General features: G+C 47.8%; 1 protein-coding gene across 1 annotated transcript in view; it reads right to left on the reverse strand.

Annotated features, from left to right (window-relative positions):
• BSN (bassoon presynaptic cytomatrix protein) overlaps nt 1-18,276 on the reverse strand; it is a 530,858-nt gene that overhangs the window by 489,263 nt on the left and 23,319 nt on the right. The gene's annotated exons all lie outside the window — the stretch shown is intronic.

The raw sequence follows: 18,276 nt of genomic DNA on the forward strand, positions 1-18,276 counted from the left end.
CACCAACGCAGAGTGGCAGCTTCTCAGACCTTGCTATACCAATCAATGGGCCATCAGCTGGATCTTGAGGCTGACAGGGTTCTGTGGATCAATGCACAGAGCAATGATCGCAAGGTCTAGGCCCACATACGCAGGTCTGACTGGTGGGAGTGCATCGTACTGTCGACTTGGGATGATCAACAGTGGCTCAAGAGCTTCTGCATGAGCAGGGACACATTTGTGCACATAGTCTCACTGCTGTCGCTGCACACTGATTGCCAAGACACTTGTGCGTCACCCTATTGCATCAGAAGAGAAGGTGGCCATGCCCATCGTGAAACTGGCCACCCCCGCCTCCACTTCATCAGGAACCAGTTTGGCATGGCTCCCTGCATGGCTGGAGTGGCAATACACGAGGTATGCCAGCTGCTGCAGGACGTCGCAACGAACAGCTTCCTCCATAAGCCCAGGGAAGTTGTTGAAGGCTTCAAGGCCATGGGATTCCCTAACTGCATGGGTGCATTGGACAGCGCACACATCCCAGTCCTATCCCCATCCCAGGGGAGCCGCTCATTTACCAACAGGAAGGGATCTGCCTTGATGATCCTCCAGGCCATAACTGATCACTGAGGACATTTCATTAACATTTATACAGGCTGGGCAGGCAGCAAATGATGTGCGTCTTTTAAAACTTGCCACTGCCTAGAATGATGGAGAAAGGACAATATGCACCTGGGGTACCCAATGGAGTGATCTTGGATGTTGCCATGCCCCACCTACCATAGCAGACATAGCTTATCCCCTCCTGCTCTGGCTTATGAAGCCATATGGAGAAGTTACTGACCAGCAAAAGAAGGTATTCAACTACTACCTTAGCAAATGCCAGATGACTGTTGAATGGGCCTTTGGCCGCCTGAAAGCACAGTGGAGGTCACTAAACTACAGGCTCAAAGTGGAGCCAAAAACATTCCAGGATTCATTGTGGCAGCCCGAATGCTCCACAATATTTGTGAAACCAGGGGGAAGGTATTCAGCGAGTCTGGGTCTGAGAAAGTGCAGGAGGCAGCAGTCAAACACATCATGGGCAGTCAGGGCATGGTCACAGGCAGTGGAAGGGGGGGTGCCAACCAGGCTCAGCCCCCACAAATGCAGGGGGCAGTAGGTATGGCCAGTGGGCAGCCCAGGTGCAGGCTGCTGCAGCAGGGGCAGGGTGGATAAAAATAAATTATTTAAAAAATATATATATTTGTTTTAATTAAAAAAACCAAACAGTTTTTTTTTTTTAAAGAAATCATCAATAGAATACTAAGTTTCTTTCTCAGTTAAAAAAATAACAGTTACAATTAAAACTCATCACAAACATGCTAAACCTACACTCAGTCTCATAAAAATGAATTAATGGCTCTGTCACATTCATACACATTGGAGTTACCTACCAATCAAACATGGGGATTCATTTCAGCTTTTCATCTCATGAAAATGGCTCTAGTTTGTCTGTCCAGCCTAACTACCAGCTCTTGCTTCTTGAAAGTTCTGGGTTTTCCGTTTCTGTTTCTCAGCAGACTAAAGTCACATGTGCAAAGACACAGGCTGGATAGCATTGTTGCTGTTCTGTGCTTATGTAGTGGTGGAGCTGGGCCAAGCAAGGCAGAGGAATTAGTTAAGACACTATCTTAAAGACAGAGAGACAATATAGTAAAGGACGGAGGCAGAGTAGAAAAGAAGAGTGGAGGGGACTGGAAAGAAAAAGGGAAGACATTATTCAGTAGTACACACACAGCTTCCTGTAATCCCCCCACACTTTTGCCACAGAAAAACTGTCACAGCTTCTGGGCCTAAGAGAGACCCCATCTGGGAATATTTTGAAGAAATTCCTTCCCTGGGTAAAAAAGGAAAACATGCCAAGTGTAAGCAGTGCAAGAAGGAGATGCAGGGCCAAGTTGCAAGAATGAAATATCATAATGAAAGCTGCTTACTGGGAGAAAATGATGTGGATGAAGATGTGGATATGTCTGAAGAACAATGTGTATCAACTGGTTAGTAAATTAAATAATTCACTTTACAATGCATCATTCTTTGAGACTCTCTCTATGCCTTTTAATATAAGTGTGATTTAATAAGTAAATTCCCAAGCTGTTTGCTATGTTGGATGTTGCTAGGAAAAAAAATTTATCTTAGCTAATCCTTATGGCTTGTTTAATTAATTAACTAGGTTTAGTTAATTAATTAACTAAACTAGTACCATCACTCAAGTTTACAGCACAAAAAAGCTGCAATAAGAGAAATCTAGAGTTGTCAGTTGCCACTGGGTGTCGTTTTCTTATTTTATATTACATAATACATGTCCCTTATTTTGGAACATCATGGCCCCAGACCATAATGGTGATGCCATAGGTCTATTCCCTATTTTACTTCAGCATAACTCAGCTTTCCCTGAGGAACCCCATCCTATACTTGTTTTCTCACAAAACAGAAGTGCCAGTGAGTTCAATGGGGCTTACTCCAAAATTAAGTGCACTCTTAAGTGCAGACAGTCTTAGCTTTTTGGCAATTCAGAATCAAATCTGCATACTTGCGGAAAAAATGTAAATGATTAAACTGAATAATAGAGCGAGGAGAACTGACAAGAATGACTACTCAAAAATAATTTTTATGCTTAAATGGGATCCTGAAATAAGAGACTTTGACTATCTGCAACAGCTAAATCATCTGTTGGTACTTTTAGCAGCAATGCTGCAACTAAATGTATTTCAGACAAAGTATCAGTAGCAAGCAAAAGATTTCAATCATCCAGTAAAACCACCACCATGGATGGGTTTTTAGTAAGGACCAACAAATACCAATAAGACACCATAGATGAAAAGACTGGGCAGTTCATTTATGCCACAAATTCTCCTTTTTGCATTGTTAACAATAAATACTTCATTGACATGGCTTAGTCCTTAACAACCAGGCTACACTCCACCTGGTAGAGCAGACATTGGTGGAAGGTTGCTAGATACAGTGTATAAGAAGGAACTTGAACAGTGTGCAAGAAATACTGAGGGGAAATTTGCCTATTTGAGCCTTGATGGGTGAAGCAATGTACATTAATGACCCAGGAATTTGTGCCTGTGTGACAACAGAAGGTGGGGTTGCATATCTTTCAGAAACAATAGATACATCAGGAAATGCCCACACAGCAGAATATTTAAAAGAAATGACAGTGAAAGCTGTAATAAACTGTGAACAAAAATTCAACTGTCACATGCACAGTTTTGTCACAAACAATGCTGCAAACGTGGGAAAGATGAGAAGATACTTAGAAGAAGAAACGGAAGGATGCTCCTTAATAACATATGACTGCAGTGCCCATTTAATAGATCTTTTAGCCAAAGACTTAAGTACTTCTCCAGGAATACAAGAAAAAGTTGTTGAAGTCGCAAAATACTTCTGCAACAACCATTTTGCTTCAGCTTCACTGAAGAGAGCAGGAGGATCCAAACGAATTCTCCCTCGAGATGTTCAGTGGAATTCTGTGGTTGATTTTTTTTGAACAAGTTATTAAGAACTGGCCTATTCTCGTAAAAATTTGTGAAGAAAACCATGATAAAAAATAGATGGAAGCATCTCATCCAAAGTATCTAACATTGGATTAAAGAGGAGTGTAGAGGATATGCTCAGTATACTGAAGCCTATATCCATAGCCTTAAACAAACTTCAGAGAAACTGTTGCAGTATTGCTGGTGCTGTCAAAATTTGGAAGGCATTTCAAGAGACATTGAAGAAAGAAACACCTAACCAGAAAGTTAAACTGCAGGCAATAAAGAAGTGAATGGATCAAGCACTAACTCCACCTCATTTTCTTGCGAACGTTCGCAACCCCAGATATAAAAGGTAGGTGCCTAACTTCTGAAAGTGATGCTGCCATGACATGGGCACTAGGCCTGCGCGAGTCAGCAGTGATCCGATCCAGCCGCTTTGGATGCCAGGGATCCAGTCCGGAGCTCTGGACCGGGTTTCCGCTTCGATCTGGCCAAAGCGGCTCCGAAACTTCGGAGCCACCTTGGAGATCCGGCCATAGGGTATAATGGGGAAATCACTGAAACATCTATAACTTCATTGTTTTTTGTCTGATTTGGATCAAACCTGCAGAGAAGGTAGCCTCTGCTGAGAACATGAAGCGTGCCAAGTTTCAACAATATCGGTGCAGGGGTTTGGAGGGCGACTACCCCAAATTTTTGAAAGCCGAACTCATGTCATGTCTGTGTGTTACACCACACCCGGGGGGGGGGGGGGGTGTCAGAACTGCAGGGGTGGTGGCCCCTGGTGAGGCCACAAAGCCTGCCAAGTTTCAAGAAGATCAGTACAGGGGTTGGGGGGGGGGGGGGGGAAACTGCACCTCAAGCTGAGAACGAGCAAAATGTGACATGGGTGACCTTGCATGTAAGGTGCAGCAGGGTGACAGCTGCAGGGATGGTAGCCCCTGCTGCAGCCATGACGCCTGCCAACTGTCGAGGAGATCGGTGCAGGGGGAGTCTGGCTTCTGGGGCCCTGCACCTCTAGCTGCTGACAGGCAAAACTCGTGACATGGGTGCTTGTGGGACTGACTGTCTGTCTTGGGGCAGTTGATTGTCTGTATTATTTCCTCTCCTTAGTCTGGTTTTGTAGATGTTAATTGATGGTAATTAACTGGCTACATTAGCTAGGTACTGTGTATTGAGCTGGTCCCTCAGTGAATCATGATTGATTGGTAACCGGTAACACAGTAACTTGGCAGCCAGGCCAGCAGTAGTGTCTCACACGCCCCAAGACAGACACAGTCAGTCCCACAAGCACCCATGACACAAGTTTGGTCTGTCAGCAGCCAGAGGTGCAGGGCCCCAGAACCCCTGCACCGATCTCCTCGTCAGCTGGCAGGCTTCATGGCCACAGCAGGGGCCACCGTTCCTGTAGCTTTCACCCTGCTGTGCCTAAACACACACAGTGTCACCCATGGCACAAGTTTTGCTTGTCCGCAGCTTGAGGGGCAGTTCCCCCCAAACCCCTGCACCAATCTTCTTGAAACTTGGCAGGCTTTGTGGCCTCACCAGGGGCTACCACCCCTGCAGTTTTGACCCCCCTGTGTTGTAACACAGACGTGACATGAGTTTTGCTTTCAGGAATTTGGGGTGCAGTTCTCCCCAAACCCCTGCACCAATCTTCTTGAAACTTGGCAGATTTCATGCTCTCTGTAGAGTCTACCACCCCCTGCAAATTTCATCTAAATTGGACAAAAAACAAAGTTATAGATATTTTATTGTTTTCCCATTATACCCTATGGCCAGATCTCCGAGGTAGCTCCTAACTACTTCGGAAAGCCTAATGAAGCCAGTGCTTCGATCCGGACACGATGCTTCGAACACCGAAGCGTCTGAAGCTTCTCTGGATCCAAAGCAGGGTCCGAAGCCTCACACAGCTCTAATGGGCATCTCAAAATCGCTCCTCAGTTGTGCCAGTCATAATAAATTTCAGGGCTGGAGTGGAACCATTTAAACAATGCATGTTTACTAATGATGTTTTGAACAAAGTCACTCCCCTTGAACTGGTGGAAATCATTAACCAGGCACCTTGAAACAGAGTTCCTTCAGTTACTAAGCCAACTTTTCACAGTAGTCGCTTCCTCTACAGGAACAAAGAGAATATTTTCAACAGTTGGTATTATTCACTCAAAGCTAAGAAATCAACTGGGAGTTGAAAAAGCAGGAAAACTCATATTTCTGTTTCAGTCTATGAATAAAAATGACAGTGGGAATAGGGAAGATGAGATCTAGTTGTACAAGTTTTAAGGATAGTGTACATGTAGTGTTGTGATGACTTGTCTGTTAGAGTTATAAAATTTGAAAATTTAAAAAAAAGTTTAAAGGACAAATATTGTAAAATGCTGTATTGAGTTGTAAATTAACATGTTTTAGAGATCGGATTTGCACCATTGTTTAAAAAACATGTGAAGTAGCACCAGTGGGAAATTTGATTTAAACCAGGGTTTTCTCTTGGTGATTTATATCTATGATTTAAATTGCATTGATTTAAATCAATCCACCCTGAGCAGGAGGGAGGAGCATGCACACACAGATACCCTGCACAGGCAGGATCGCAGCGGGCCCAGGAGGCAGGTAAGTTTCTTTCTTTACCTGGGCTTGGGGGGAGAGGGGGGCAGATTGAGACCCCCCACAGTGCAGGAGGCAGTGGGGTAGGGGGCAGGGGCGAATCATTAACCCCTGCCCTGCTCCCTTCTGCACTGTGGAGAGTGTTCCACGACCTGGCCCAGCCGGGGCCCCACTCACGGTCACCATTCTATGACCCGGCACGGCACAAGGGAGCCAAAAGAGGGGAGAACATGCCCCAGCTCCCACACGGTGCACGCAGCAGCAGGAGCCACCCGCCCACACCCTGGGAGGAGCCGCCAGGCTCTGATTGCCCCACAACCCGGCCCGCCCAGCACAGCTCTGCTCTGCTCCCCCCTCTCATGGCCCTTCCCCACAGGAAAGTCTGTAAGGGAGAATCAGCCCCCACAAAAACAATTTTCTCCCTCCACCTATGGGCATGGTGCCCCCTAAGATCAGTATGCAAACACTGGTCAGGGAGCCATTGTGCAAAATTGCCTGGCCACACACATTCCAGCTGCTGCAAATGGACAGGCTGCTCTGTAGGCTACCAATTGATCAGTGCTGAACGCTAAACTATTCAGCAGTTACCATTAAGTATTTCTATAAATAAAATTAAAAAAACTTCATTGCAACACTTCTGTCTGCCTCATATGTACATTGTCTCTAGTGAGGAGAGGGGGCAGGCTACGGTGACAGTGAGAGGCGGGGAGCCAGATGGGGCTGAAATCTAGAGGGTTTTTTTTTTGATTTGTGTGTATAGGGGATGGAATGCAGCAAGGACATTAAAATGCATTACCTACCATGGGTCACATTAACTCAACATCCAATATGCACGCAAAAAAATAAGAAATTCACAGGGTGCCAGTTTGTGCACATATTATAAGCACTCAGAGAATTTAAGCACCCTGTTCAGAGATGGGAGCAGGGCAGGGGAGGGGAGGCAAGGCCCCACCACTCTCCCCCCATTCTGTTCGATCCACTGCCGCCGCCTCTGGGAAGGGCAGGCCACTGGAGCTGGCTTCGCCCCACACCCCCCGCCTTGCTCGTTGGAGGTGACAGCAGTGGCAGTGTGTGGGGGGGAGTGGGGTCAGGACACTGCAGGTGGGGAGGGTGTAGAGGCCACCAGCACTGGCCTCAGGCCGCCCCTTCCCTCTTCTATCATCACCGCCTGCAAGGCTGACACTGTGACGGTGGGGGGAGGAGCAGGCACACCATGGCAGTGGGAAGAAGTGGGCCCGGGCCCAACGTGGGGGGGCCTGGAGGAGCGAGCCCGAGCTGGGGGAGAAGACAGCCTGCCACGGCGATAAGAGGGAGTAGTGGGCCTGGTCCAATGCAGCAGCAGGAGGGGAGGAACAGACCTCCACCCCCTCCACCCCCGTTGGGCCCAGGCCCACTCCTCCTCCACCCGCCTCCCCCGCGTTAGCCCCAAACCCACTTCTTCTGCCCCCCCGCCACCACGGGGTCAGCCCGGGCACGCTGCTGTCCCCTCCCCTCCAGGGCAGCCTGGCTTCTCCCCACTCTCAGACCCAGTCCACCCCCACATCGGGCCCGGGCCCACTTCTCCCCTCCCCCTGCCACTGTGGCAAGGATGGGGAGAGCAGACCCGGACACAAAACAGCAGGAGAGAAGGGCCCAGATGGTGGGTGGGTGTGGGGGGGCACTGGGCTCTATCCCCCTACTCCCCTCCCCCCCATCATTCTTGATGGGCAATTGGCTAGTATATATAAGAAATTCACAGGGTTCAGATTTGTGCACATATTAAATGCTCTTGGAGAATTTCAACACCCTGTTTGTAGGGCAGGTTGTTTGAGTGAAATGAAAGAACAAGTGAATTTATACACGAAATAAAGTTATTTGATGACATACAAATAGAAAAATAAAAAATAAGATGCAAGAAAATAAATATAAGAATGAAAAGAAAAGGAATAAAGAATTTTTCTTAAACATTGGTGTAAATAAAAATCCAACAAATTTAAAATACTGTGTGTAAAGAATTCAAATTAATTCAATTACACAATTAATTAAAATTAATCAAACCCTCGCACCCCTGCCCTGGGCAGCTACCTGCTGCCAGGGCTGGCTCTGATTGCAGAGTCCAAGAAGGGACAGTGTCCCTGTCCCCCACAGCAGGCAGCTCCCAGCCCTAGCTCAGAGCTTGGACATTGGAGCTGGCCCCAGCAGCAGGCAGCTGCCTAGGGCCAGGGAGCAATCTCAGTTAAGACTGACCATCCTCATCCCCTCCCCACCCCACCCCACTCCCAAACACACTCTCTAGCACTCAGAGCACCACACCCACCAAGACAAGTGCAAAACCCTTGAAGTGCTTGGAGACCCTGGGTGCAAAAAATGTGGAAACCCAGGGTGCAAAAAACTTGTAGTGCTAGGGGTGCACTGATAGAGATTTTTGGGGATGATACCTATAGCTAATTTTTAGGGAGGCATATTGGCTGATACCATCCGATTTCTGATCCGCAACTCTTCAGCTTAAAAAGCTGCATCCAGGTGTTAAGTCTGGTGTGGTGGAAGGGGAGGGAAGGAGTTGGGTGGAGGAGGCAGATCAAGGCCCCTGCAGAGAGGGAGGGAATGGGCCTGGGGCGTGGGATAGAATCGCAAGTGGCTTGTCTGGGCGGCCAGTGGGGGGGGGGGGGGGGGGAAGGGGGGAGGCATGTGCTTCCCAGATCTATGCAGCACAGGGTGGGCTGCAGCTGCAGACTGGGACCAGCGCAGGACGGAGGCACAGCTTGTCAGGGGTGACTCTCACTGCTGTGTGCCGCTCGTCTGGCAGTTCCCACTACTCGTCCAGAAGGGCATGGGGGAGGGGGGCATACGTGCCCTTGGATCTGCCCGGCCGGGAAGAGCCCAGCCCCAGCCCAGCCTGTGCAGATCTGAGGTCACACCTCCCCCGCTGCCCCCAGTGCCCTCCTGGACAAGTGGCAGGAGCACCGGACAAACTATGCACAGCTGCGGGAGCCACCCCCCCTCTCCCTGCACCCCCCCAACAAGCCACGCTTCCATCCTGCACCCACCCTGGCCATGGTTGGGCAGCCCCTGCCCCAGCCCCAACCCCAACCCCACACCCTCCCTCACCGCAGGGCCATCTGCCCACCCCCCAGCGCCCCTTCCCCCCTCCCCCGCTCAGCACACCAGACTTACCAGCTGCACACAACACTCTACACTACTGGCTCTGCTCTTCTCTGCCTACATGCTGCGCTGCAGTTGCATGCACGCACGGGCATTTATGAGACAAATTGTCAGACACATCGGGCCAATTTCCGATATAGAAAGTTTTCTTCATATTGGTGCCGATCTGATATTGGACCAATGCATCGGTACACCTCTATGTAGTGCCATGCAGAGACATAGCTAGCGAGAAGACTAATTAGTGCTGCTAAGACAGCACTGATTAGTTCACCCACAGGCTGCATAAGCATGGCTACATGCTCTGGAAAGGAACAGAGATTCTGACACATCTCTGTGTTCTTACTAGCTGGCTCCAGACAGCTCCCCACTCAGCAAGTTTTCCTTACTCAATCCTGTTGAAGCATCTAAATCTCTCTATACCTTTTAGGTAGTTCAGGCACCTAGGAGTCTGGATTCCACTTCAGGAGCCAGTTACCTATAAGGCTGAAAACAGATACCACCATTGTGCCACCATAAAAAAATTATGGCAGCACAAAGGCCAAGCAAACAGACGTTAATTTTTCTCATCATGCCACAAAAGCCCAAATTTGTGGCCATAACACAAATGGTACAAACTTTGTGCTGTTTTTTGAGGCATGTGCTCATCTGCTTTAAGGTGGGAGAGTACAGGTAACTCAGAACTACCTGTGCTCTCCAGCCACCCCTGTCAGATACTCCCAGCGGTGTACTCCCAGCGGTGCCAAGTTATGCCCGCACTACTGCCAGGCAGGCAGGGAACACCTTTCCATGGTAGCACAGTGCTCCTGAAGGCCACACCAAGTTTCCTGGCTCCACCCTGTCCTGCCACGCCAGGTCCCACCCACTGGGCTGCAGAGGCCCCCAGGGCTCTGCTCCAGCCATGTTGCCTGCGAGGATGGAAGGTGAGGGTAGGCTCCACACTCCACTCCAGCCACAGCAGAGAATAATTAAATTTTCTTTAATTAGAGAATTTGCTATTTTTAATCAGAGAATTTACAGTTTTAAACAAAAAAAAATCCCAGGATCTTTGCTTATCACCAGGGATCCTGGGGGGTTTTTTGTTTGTTTGTTTTTTAATCAGAGAAAGTTACAAATTCTCCCATAAAACCCCCCAAATTTATTACAATTAAAAGCCCCCTGCAGCCTGGTGCCCCTCACTCGCCTCTGCAATAGCCCCCAGCCCTGCTGGTGTCCCTCACTGCCCCCACAATAGCCCCCACCCTACTTGTGCCTGTTGCCCCCATCCACAGCCCCCACCCCCTGGCCCTGCTGGAGGCAGCCTCCAGATGTCAGGGCTATGGGGCCAGGGACCCAAGTCTGCAGCTCCCTGCCCCCAACAGCAGACAACTGCAGCAGAAGCAGCATGGAGCCGGCTCCCCCACTGCTCTGTCTGCTCGGGTGGGGGCAGAGCCAGCTCCTGGCCCCTCCCCCCCCCAGCCCTACCAGTGCCCCCAGCCATGATCTGCAACCCCCCAGCCCTGCCAGAGGGGCCCCCAGCCCCCTGCAAGCCCCACTTACCTCAGGCTCCAGGAGCGAAGACTGAAGCTGAGCCGAGCAGAGCCGTGGCTGACAGAGCCTCAGGCCCCGCCCTTCCCCCTCTGGGCAGGGCTGGGGGTTCTTCCCCTGTTTGCAAACAGCTCTTGCAGGCTAGAGCTCAACCAGCCTGCAGAACTGTTTGCAAAAGCAGGGAATCTGTGGGTTTCTCTGCTAAAAGAAGAAATCCGTGGTTGTCTCTGTTTTTCTGTGGGAAACGGAAAACCAGGATCCCCGCTTATCATCGATATATTGTAGAAAAAGTCCTAGCAACATAATTTTCTTAGCACTTATATTTAGTTGTTCCTTACTTTTTTATTTTTTTCCACTGAAAATTTGGGACTTTCTGAAATGGGTCTCAGGGAGATGCTGAATTTAGTATCCATACCTCAGCTTGTCAAGCTGATTGCAGCCAGGCAACACTCATCTCCATATGGCATAAGTAAGGCTTATGCACCATTTAAATGTCATTTAAGACCTATTTGATGGCATAAGCAGATCTTGAAGTATACTTCACCCATTGTGAGCAAAGTTAAAACATTCTTCATATTATCCTGAACCACAGTCTTTTAAAAAAATGCCATACGTTGGACAGAGAATAGTGTTCTTTCAGGTGCACAATTTGTGAAAGCCATGACCACATTTACTCTATAGCAACTTCATGACACTGACGCATGCAATTGTGACCACAGAATGATTACAATCATATTAAATTACATGCAGACTGTTCAAAAGCAGCAGGATGCTCTCTCATCAATTTCACAAAAAAACCCAAAAACATTAAATCGAATCTGCAATCTTTATTATTCTTTAAAACACATCAGTACTTGTTTTATAAGACCTTTATGGCACTAAAGACTTAAAGATCATGGCCTATGAATCTGTTAAATATCATTCAAACCTTCATCATTCAGAGCACTACCCTCCTAACTTAACAGGCAATCATGCTTGATTGTGATGACCTGTGGTCTTTGCTCCCTGATAAAATCTATTTATAGTATCAGTATTTGTGAAGTACTGAAAATATCCACCAGCTCAGTTCACCTCTCCCAGATTTTCCAAAGTACATAAAAACATTCCTTTCCCCCTCTACATATTAATTAGAAAAAGACTGTTTTTGGCCCCATAAATTACTATATTTCTCTTTCAACTTCTTCCTCTCTCTTTTTTTATAATCAGCCCTCAAAATTCGGATAAAGAAATTTATCAGGAATATTTTAATTTTGCTTTTATAATATTGTAATTTGGTGCATCATTTGGGGGTGCATTTTGAAAAAAAATAATAATTTTATTTGTTTCACTGTATTAGCATTGACTAAATAGCCAGTACAAACTTACTATGAATGAGACACAGGCAAGGAGCCAGAATAAGGAAGGAACAGGTTAAAGAAATACTAAATCATTTTAATGCATTCAGACTAGCAAGACATAAAGAAACATGCCCAAGGGACCTAAAGGAACTAGCACAGGTAGAAATGAAACCAGTGACTGCTAGCTTTCCAAAACAGATGAGATCCCAGGGGGCTGAAAAAAATGCAAACACTTCCAGGTTCTAAAGAAGGGAAACTTATAAAATGAAACTGGCAAAAATAAGTTCAATCCGTAATAAGTTTTTGGAACAATTAATAAAAAGTCAGTTTGTAAGAACCTAAACTATTACCCGGGATAATTCACAGTAGTATTGCCAACCCCACCATGCCAAAAATCATGTGACACACACTTTAAAAAACAAAATCAAGAGATTGGCATGTAAATCATGAGATGCTATTTTTGAAGTGTGTGTGTACAGGGGACAGGGGTTATTTGTGAAGGTGTTGGGAGCTGTGGGTGTGTGGGGGGGGAGCCCAGAGAGGTGGTCCCCACATACCCTGGCAGGTTGTGGGGTACTGTGGGTCAGGAGTGAGAAGCAGCAGCATGGCTGGGTGGGCTGTGGCTTGTAAATGAGGAGCAGACAGAGGCACAGACACACAGAGACACTGACAGACACAGAGACAGCACCCAGCTGGAAAGAGGTGGGGGGTGGGGGAGAAGGAAGGTGTGGAAGGGGCAGATTGAGGCCCCTGCAGTGAGAGAGGGAGTGGGGCAGGAGCAGAGGCAGAGGCAAATGGAGCCCCGGGGCCAGAGCAGGTCATCCAGAGGTGTGGGGGAGAGGTGAGGCCCTCCACAGCAGCACATACCCCCAGGGGAGGTATGGGGGCACCCCCCCCACCCCCACAAGGCAGAGATGGGCTGCCTGCTGCAGACTGGGGCTCTGTGCCCTGCTGCCTTGCCCCAGGAGCTCAGCCATGTGATGCCATTGCTGCCTGCCAGGTGGGCAGGGGATGTGGGGCACACTGGCACATTCCTCTGCCCACCCAGCAGCAGGAGGCACACTGGAGTCGTGCAGCTGAGTTCCTGGGGTAAAGGCAGCAGGGCACAGCACACCAGCTCCTAGCCCGCAGCCCACTTCTGTCCCCCCTCCGCACCTCTGGATGACCTGCCCCGGCTCCGGGGCCCCATTCACCCCAGCCCCTGCTCCTGTCTCACACCTTCCCTCACCGTGCGTACCTCCATCTCCCCTTCCCTCTCCCCCCGTCCCTTTCAGCTGGGAAAATCCAGAGATTTGAGGGCTGGATCGGGAGATTGCAAATTGGAGTTACTTTGACTTTGAAATCCCGAGTCTTGCAATAGTTTTGTGACAGTTGGCATTATTGTAATAGGTAAAATATTCCAATCAAAACCAAAGCACACCAAATTAATTTAATTTCTTCCTTAAGAAGATAACAGACTTAGGGTCAATTCCTGTTCATTTTGGTCACTTAAGCAGTTTAACTGAAGTTGAAAGGGCTACTTAAATGAATTACCCAAAAGGAGTCTGCCTCCTAATGAACAAAGGTAATGGAATAAAAAAAAGTGTATTTTTTCCTTTAATAAGGCATCTGTTACAATTGTCCTATGGAAACTAGAGAAAGGAGGATTTAATAAAACTGCTATAAGTGTATACAGGCACCCTTAAAATGTCAAAGAAATTATTAACAACTCAATTTCAATTCACTCTGTTAATAAATTCAGCATCAAGCTGCATCACAGGCTTTGGCTCTGCATACATCTCTAATTGCAAAATTTTCAATAATGCCTTGAGGGAATAGAATGGAGAGTTTGTTACTGAAGGAGCCTATTTCACAACAATTCAGGAACCTCCTTTAATGTTCTGAACACCTTCCATCACAATGCGCATTGAGAGGACATAATTACACCCAAGACACCTGGAATCGTTTAACTGATAAGTGCAATGATAACTGGTTAGTTTACCGATTATTGTTCGGCACACGGCCAGAAGCAGTCTAGCAGGGAAGAGGGGGAAGGGAAGCCACACACTAGGGGTGGGTGTGGGAGACAGGCTGCATTCAATTTGGATTCGTATTTAGCCTGCACTTCGGACAACGATTCAATTCATTAATTCGGATCACTGTCCCCCATTCAATTCGGCCAAATCCAAATCTAAAGATTCAATGCCGATTCGGAGAATCAGCAATTTGCCCATAGACATGGTTTTAAGTGTTTTTTCTACATACCTCGAGGTACCAGGCATGGCTCATGAATGCTGCGATGCTGGGGTGGATGGAGTATCCTAAAGGAGAATGGGGGGAGGCAGGGGCCACATGCTCAGCGACAAACCTGAAAGTAGACCGAAACTACTTCCAGTCCACTTCTGGGTCTGCTGGGGAGCAAGCCCGGGCCCCCCCCCTCCTGCACCCCTCTGGCTCAGCAACTGGCCATGGGGCAACCCTGGGGACTCCCCCAGACCCAGGAGACACCAGTGACCGAGCTGAGTGAGTGTTCCCCCCCCCCGTGCTATCCAGCAGAACTGGAAGTGGACCGGAAGTGATTCTGGTCCACTTCCAGGTCTGCTGCCAAGCACAGATGGGGCCCAGATTGGGTAGCAAGAGGGCAGCATCCCAGCTGGCAGGGGCTCTATGGAGCTGAGTCAGCTCCCTCCTCTCCCTGCTGATGCAGCCCAGCCCAGCTCCTACTGCCCCCCACTCTAGGCCCTGCTGGCGCTGGCCCCAGAACATCGGCATCAGGCCCACACTTCCACTCCCCCACGCCGCTGCTTTCCCACCTGCCCACTGGTCAAGGGCTCAGCAGGAGCCAGCCCAGCCCCAAGGACTGGGGCAATCCCTACAGTCCTCCCCTGCCCCTCCACTTCTTAGCTGAATTTCCCATGTTGGTGCAGCCACAAACCTCCCCACAGTCCCAAGCCAGAAGCCCCTGCTAGACAGGAGCTTCCAGTTGGTGGGGCAGGGCCAGGCAGGCCCTGCTGTTGCAGAAGCCTGCTGTGGCTTCCCCTGGGTCCTACTGCCCCTGGTTCCTGTCATCTTTGACAGGAGCCAGGGGCAGATAAATATTAATTTTCTAAAATTTTTTAGGGGCCCCATGGGCTGGATACAATGGCCTGGCAGGCTGGATCTGGCCTGTGGGCCATATTTTGCTCACCCCTGGCCTAGGAGGTGGGAAGAAAGCAGTGGGCAGCCTGACTCTGAATTAAGCAATTACTTACTCATTCACAGGTGCTCCCTCCCTCCTAACCCAGAGCTTCACATGGGCTGTGTTGTCTGGCTGGGCTTGCCACTGCCACCTTCTTCTCCCCCCTCCCAACCCCACAGCCTCAGGAGTAGCTTTCAGCAGCAGCTGCATCTGAGCTGCTGTTATCGGTTAACCATTTAACTGATATAATTAGAGAAGGTTAAACAGATATTTTTGTAAACAATATTTATATCCTTAACTACCATATACCCATAAGGCATTCAAAGGCACAGCCTGTCCTTTGACCTTATAGTTTTTTCATTAAAAAAATAATGTATAGAATATACCATCATGAATATATGTATAAGGAATATATTTTAATCTGAGGTTGGAGTTCATGCTGGGATGTATTGGACAAGTGCATTCAGCAATTGTTTGTTGCAGGGGTGAGGGGCTTGAGTGTATTCAGGGGTTGTAATATACAGCATGTGAACTGAGGTTGACATGAAACTAATATATTCATGCCTACTGATTTCCTTAACAGTCACCAGCATTAAGGAAAATGTTTCAGCCATTTCTAAAATGACGTCAGGAAATAACATGTTTTATTATTGTTTTAAAATTCTTGGGGACTTTTGCTTAAAATTAAGTACCCCCAGATTTTTCAACACAGAATTAAGGTTGCCCAGTGACTTGTCAAGACAGCCTAAGACTTAAATCCCTGAAAACCAGGAAATATGAAAGTTAAGGTATATATCTCCTTTTACAAAGCTATATTAACTCCACCTGTTGTGCGCCATGCTCCAGCACAAACACACATACTAGCACTCTGTGCAAACACATACTTCAGAACTCTTTGGAAACAAAGCACAGGAGTATTGTGAACAAAGTCTAACACCTCCTCATTGTACAGGCATAACTCAAGTTAGGTTAGCTGTAAGAAACAGGAGCGATGCAGTTAGCTTAATAAGCTTTGAACCTTGTTACAAGCCACCTTTGCTAACCGCTCCTTTTTACTCTTGTCCCAAGACATTTTCGTCACTTGCCTTTAACACAGGGCTTTTAACCAGGGTGCTGAGGCACCTTGGGGTGCCCTAAGACTCCTTCAAGGGTATCGCAGGGTACTACACAACGTTAGCACTGTTAGGTGCGCAGCATTGTTCACAAGATAAATCCAGATATTTCAAATAAGAATTCATAGTGTTACAAATCATTCTGACCTGCTGTGGTCTTTCGAAGTTCTTTGCAACAAAATAACTGCTCTATTATTTTTCCATAGTCAAAAACTAGTGAAAGGCAGAGCTGGCACATTTTGAGGGATGTCTTGGGTCTAATGAAGGGTGCTTTGAGTTTAAAGAGGTTGAGTGCCATTTCTGTACCCAAAACCCTGGATACCACTGTTATTTATAACACCAGGCAGCTGACAGTCTCCATGAGAAGCAGCAGCCCTCATGCGTCTCTGAGAGGCTCTGTGGATGGGGGGCAGGGGTTGAGCCATAGATGTGATATGCCTTTAGAAAAGCTTTTGACACCGTTTCCTACAACATCCTCATCCTAAGGAAACGTAGATTAGATGAAAGCACTGTAAGGTAAATACACAACTGGTTGGATCACTGTGCTCAACGAGTAGTCATCAATGGTTCAATGTCTGGTTAGAAGGAGGTATCAAGTGGGGTTCCCCAGGGGTCTGTCCTGGATCCAGTATTGTTTAACATCTTCATTTGGATGGTAGGATTGGCTGCATGCTTAGCAAATTTGCAGATGACACCAAGTTGGATGGAGTTGCAGACACTCTGGAGGGTAGGGCTAGGATCCAGAATGACCTGCATAAATTGGAGAAATGGTCCGAAATCAATTGAATGAAGTTCAACAAGGACAAGTGCAAAGTCCCGCACTTAGGACGGAATAATTGCATGCACAAATACAGACTGGGGAATAACTGGCTAAACTGAAGTACAGCAAAAAAGGACCTGTGGTTACAGTGGATCATAAGCAAAACATGGGCCAAAAGTATGCTTTTGTTACAAAAAAAGCCAACAGCATACTGAGTAGCATTAACAGGAGTGTCACTGCAAATCAAGGGAAATGATTCTTCTGCTTTATTCAGTACTGGTGAGGTCTCACCTAAAGGACTTTGTCCAGTTTTGGGCCCCACACTTCAAGAAGGATGCAGACAGATTAGGAAGAATCCTGCAGAATTATTAAAGACCTGGGAAGCAATGCTTATGAGGAAAGGCTGGAAGACCTATGGTTATTTCATTTTGGAAAGGGAAAATTGAACCTGGGATTTAGTAACAGTCTTCACACCTGAAAGGCGATTATATGTAGGATGGAAATAGAGCAGCAGTGCTCAAACCATGGCCTACAGGTCAAAACCAGCCCACAGGACTCCCTGCAAGTCCAGAAGTTTGGTGAAAGGAGACCAGTGACAATTAATACTACCACTGCTCTCCCATCACCAAATTTCCAAGCCTCATGGACCAGATGGTGTGGCCTCATGTGCTGGATCTGGCCAGGATAGGGCCAGGACAGCAGATCTGATCTGGTGCAGATGGGGCTGAGGTCCAATCCAACACACCCAATCTGGCGCATGCAAAGCCAGAGGCCAGGGCTGCAGCAACAGGCCCAATCCAGCATGTGCATGGCTGGGGAAGGGCTGGGGCAGCAGAGAATCTAGCTCATGTAGTACTGGGGTCAAGGTCAGAGCAGCAGGCCCCATCTGGCACCTAGGCCTGGGGCCATGTGCTGGATCACGCTCATGCACTGATCCCACACTGGATGCAGCTTCCACACCAACTCTGCATGAGTCATCTGGCTTGCAAGGATGAAAAATTTGGGCACCACTAAGATAGACAATTCTCTGTGGCTGGAGGAGACAGGGCTAGGAATAATGACCTCAAATTGCAGCAGATGAAATTTAGAGTGGAGATTAGAAAGAACTCCCTCTCGACAAGGGTGGTTTAAGCACGGG

The sequence above is a fragment of the Alligator mississippiensis genome, chromosome 12 (assembly GCF_030867095.1).
Source record: "Alligator mississippiensis isolate rAllMis1 chromosome 12, rAllMis1, whole genome shotgun sequence".
In the NCBI taxonomy this organism is placed as follows: domain Eukaryota; kingdom Metazoa; phylum Chordata; order Crocodylia; family Alligatoridae; genus Alligator; species Alligator mississippiensis.